Genomic DNA, 5,264 nt, shown 5'->3' with positions numbered 1-5,264 from the left:
TTTCCTTTTTTTTTTTTGTCAACCCTAAAAACCTAAGCAGCAAAAAAAGCTACCATTCCTATTCAAAAGTAAACAACACACCACCAAACAATAAAGCTACTATTACCACTCAAGAGCACCTTTGATAACACCAACGAATATAGCTAGTATTCCTGTCAGAAGTACACCATACACAACCAATCAATAAAGCTACCATTCCTGTTGAGAAGTACATCAGACAACACCAACTAATAAAGCTACCATTCCTAAACAAAAGTACACCATACACAATCAACTAATTAAGTTATCATTCGTCTTCAAGAGTGCATCATATACTACCAACCAATAAAGCTACCATTCCTGTTTAGAAGTACATCAGACAACACCAACTAATAAAGCTACCATTCCTGTACAGAAGTACACCACACACCACCAACTAATAAAGCTGCCATTCCTGTTTATCAGTACATCATACACCAACAACCAATAAAGCTACCATTCCTGTTTATCAGTACATCATACACCACCAACTAATAAAGCTACCATTCCTGTTCAGAAGTACACCAGGCAACAACAACCAATAAAGCTACCATTCCTGTTCACAAGTACACCCTACACCACCAACCAGTAAAGCTACCATCCCTGTACAGAAGTACAGAATACAACACCAAGCAATAAAGCTACCATTCCTAAACAAAAGTACACCATACACAATCAACTAATTAAGTTATCATTTGTCTTCAAGAGTGCATCATATACCACCAACCCATTCAATCAGTCATGTCTCAGTCATTACAACTGAACGGACGTGCTGGGCCAGCTCTCCTTTACCTGCTATCTTCGATGAGGGTTTACAGTTAGATGATCAACGACTTACTACTTAAGATGACAGAAACCAATCCATGCCGTACAGTAGACGTAGTAGTTGGCGTACCCGCGTTAACATGCACTTCAAAACCATTGTATCATGGGGAGTGTTATGCCGATTAACGTCCGAGGGCTGTATCCTAGGTGTTGGGTGATTGACCTTCATTTCACTGCCTCACAGCTTTGGTCCTGATAACTCTTCCTGTCATCTTTAGAACTACGTCCACGACTCATCTACCAGTACTCCATCATCGAGGTTAGCGGGCTGCCAAGCTGACCAAACTGGCCCTGAAAGCAGCCGTTGTGAAAGAAGAAATAACACCAAAATAGTAAACAAACCAAAAAGAACTCACAAAACCAAGATGGCAACCCCCAAAATGGCGACCACCACTCGTTCCTGACCGATGGCACAAAATTATTCAAACGTTCACCAAACGCCTTCGGGCACCGAGCTGACTGTGCGAGGGCTGTAAAACTTCCATTTGTTGTACCACCAACCAATAAAGCTACCATCCCTGTACAGAAGAACATCATACAACACTTACCAATAAAGCTACCATTCCTGTACAGAAGAACATCATACACCACCAACTAATAAAGCTACCATTTCTGTGTTAGAAGTGCATCATACACCACCAACCAATAAAGCTACCATTCCTGTTTAGAATAACACCACCAACCAATAAAGCTACCATTCCTGTTTAGAAGTACACCATACCCCACCAACCAATAAAGCTACCATTCCTTTTTATTTAGAATTTCACCAAACAAAACCAACCAATAAAGCTTACATTCCTGTTCAGAAGTTCACCATACATCAACAACCAATAAAGCCATCATTCCTGTTTAGAAGTGCATCATATACAACCAACCAATATAGCTACCATTACTGTATAAAAGTACACCATACACCACCAACCAATAAAGCTACAATTTCTGTACAGTAGTTAATCATACACCACCAACCAATAAAGCTACCATTCCTGTATAGAAGTAAATCATAAAACACCAACCAATAAAGCTACCACTCTTGCTCAGAAGTTCACCATACACCACCAACCATAAATCTATCATTTCTGTTTAGAAGTACCCCAGACAACACCAACCAATAAAGCTACCAATCCTGTTTAGAAGTGCATTTTAAACGACAAACCAATAAAGCTACCATTACTGTTTAGAATAACACCACCAACCAATAAAGCTACCATTCCTGTTTAGAAGTATACCATACACCACCAACCAATAAAGCTTCCATTTCTGTTTATTAGTACATCATATAACACCAACCAATAAAGCTACCATTCATGTTTAGAAGAACATTTTAAACCACAAACCAATAAAGTTACCATTACTGTTTAGAATAACATCACCAACCAATAAAGCTACCATTCCTGTTTAGAAGTACACCATACACCACAAACCAATAAAGCTACCATTCCTATTTAGAAGTACCTCATACACCATCAACCAATAAAGCTTCCATTCCTGTACAGCAGTACACCATACCCCACCAACCAATAAAGCTACCATTCCTGTATAGAAGTACACCATACACCACCAACCAATAAAGCTTCCATTTCTGTTTATTAGTACATCATATAACACCAACCAATAAAGCTACCATTCCTGTTTAGAAGTTCATTTTAAACCACGAACCAATAAAGCTACCATTACTGTTTAGAATAACACCACCAACCAATAAAGCTACCATGCCTGTTCAGAAGAACATCATACACCACCAACTAATAATGCTACCATTTATGTGTTAGAAGTGCATCCAATAACCAATAAAGCTACCCTTACTGATTTACCCCACCAACCAATAAAACTTCCTTTCCTGTATAGAAGTACACCATTTACCACAAACCAATAAACCTCCATTACTGTTTAGAAGTACATCATACACCACCAACCAATAAAGCTACCATTCCTGTTCAAGAGTATATCATACAAAAGCTACCATTCCTGTTTGGAAATACATCAGACACCACCATTGGTGCCAATAAATCTACCATTAATGTTTAGAAGAACTTCAAACACCACCAACAAATAAAGCTACAATTCCTTTTCAAGAGTATATCATACAACATCAACCAATAAAGCTACCATTCCTGTTTAGAATAACTTCATACACTACCAAACTATAAAGCTATCATTCCTGTTCAAGAGTATATCGTACAACACTAACCAATAAAGCTACCATTCCTGTTCAAGAGTATATCGTACAACACCAACCAATAAAGCTACCATTACTGTTCAGAAGTACACCACACATCACCAACCAATAAAGCTATCATTTAGTATTATGAAGTAACAACACCAACCAATTCCTGTTTAGAAGTACATCATACAACAACAATCAATTTCTCTACTAAATCAGTGTCAGTCACCTATAAAAATAGCCTCTAATGTATATGATATTATTGTATAGCAATATAATATTTCCCACAGAACGTAACCAAAAGTTAGCGTGCAATAAATTCTAATATTGCACTAGTGCAATAAATCTTCAAAATTCATGACGTCATCAACGACAAAATCTTACTTTAAACCAATTTTTAGCTCACCTGGCCCGAAGGGCCAAGTGAGCTTTTCCCATCACTTTGCGTCCGGCGTCCGTCGTCGTTAACTTTTACAAAAATCTTCTCCTCTGAAACTACTGGGCCAAATTAAACCAAACTTGGTCACAATCATCATTGGGGTATCTAGTTTTAAAAATGTGTGGCGTGACCCGGCCAACCAACCAAGATGGCCGCCATGGCTAAAAATAGAACATAGGGGTAAAATGCAGTTTTTGGCTTATAACTCAAAAATCAAAGCATTTAGAGCAAATCTGACATGGGGTAAAATTGTTTATCAGGTCAAGATCAATCTGCCCTGCAATTTTCAGATGAATCGGACAACCCGTTGTTGGGTTGCTGCCCCTGAATTGGTAATTTTAAGGAAATTTTGCTGTTTTTGGTTATTATCTTGAATATTATTATAGATAGAGATAAACTGTAAACAGCAATAATGTTCAGCAAAGTAAGATTTACAAATAAGTCAACATGACTGAAATGGTCAGTTGACCCCTTTAGGAGTTATTGCCCTTTATAGTCAATTTTAACCATTTTTCGTAAATCTTAGTAATCTTTTACAAAAATCTTCTTCTCTGAAACTACTGGGCCAAATTAAACCAAACTTGGCCACAATCACAATTGGGGTATCTAGTTTAAAATATGTGTGGCGTGACCCGGCCAACCAACCAAGATGGCCGCTACAGCTAAAAATAGAACATAGGGGTAAAATTAAGTTTTTGGCTTATAACTCAAAAACCAAAGCATTTAGAGCAAATCTGACATGTAGTAAAATTGATTATCAGGGCAAGATCTATCTGCCCTGAAATTTACAGATAAATTGGACAACCTGTTGTTGGGTTGCTGCCCCTGAATTGGTAATTTTAAGGAAATTTTGCTGTTTTTGGTTATTTATCTTGAATATTATTATAGATAAAGATAAACTGTAAACAGCAATAATGTTCAGCAAAGTAAGATTTACAAATAAGTCAACATGACTGAAATGGTCAGTTGACCCCTTTAGGAGTTATTGCCCTTTATAGTCAATTTTTAACCATTTTTAGCTCACCTGGCCCGAAGGGCCAAGTGAGCTTTTCCCATCACTTTGCGTCCGGCGTCCGTCGTCGTCGTCGTCGTCCGTCGTCTGTCGTCCGTCGTCGTCCGTCGTCGTTAACTTTTACAAAAATCTTCTCCTCTGAAACTACTGGGCCAAATTGAACCAAACTTGGCCACAATCATCATTGGGGTATCTAGTTTAAAAAATGTGTGGCGTGACCCGGTCAACCAACCAAGATGGCCGCCACGGCTAAAAATAGAACATAGGGGTAAAATGCAGTTTTTGGCTTATAACTCAAAAACCAAAGCATTTAGAGGAAATCTGACATGGGGTAAATATGTTTATCAGGTCAAGATCTATCTGCCCTGAAATTTTCAGATGAATCGGTCAACCCGTTGTTGGGTTCCTGCCCCTGAATTGGTCATTTTGAGGAAATTTTGCTGTTTTTGGTTATTATCTTGAATATTATTATAGATAGAGATAAACTGTAAACAGCAATAATGTTCGGCAAAGTTAGATTTACAAATAAGTCAACATGACCGAAATGGTCAATTGACCCCTTTAGGAGTTATTGCCCTTTATAGTCAATTTTTAACCATTTTTCATAAATCTAAGTAATCTTTTACAAAAATCTTCTCCTCTGAAACTACTGGGCCAAATTAATCCAAACTTGGCCACAATCATCTTTGGGGTATCTAGTTTAAAAATGTGTGACTTGACCCGGTCAACCAACCAAGATGGCCGCCACGGCTAAAAATAGAACATAGGGGTAAAATGCAGTTTTTGGCTTATAACTCAAAAACCAA

This window comes from Mytilus galloprovincialis, chromosome 2 (assembly GCF_965363235.1).
Source record: "Mytilus galloprovincialis chromosome 2, xbMytGall1.hap1.1, whole genome shotgun sequence".
Classification (NCBI taxonomy): Eukaryota; Metazoa; Mollusca; class Bivalvia; order Mytilida; family Mytilidae; genus Mytilus; species Mytilus galloprovincialis.
Note: the sequence above shows the minus strand (reverse complement) of the source record.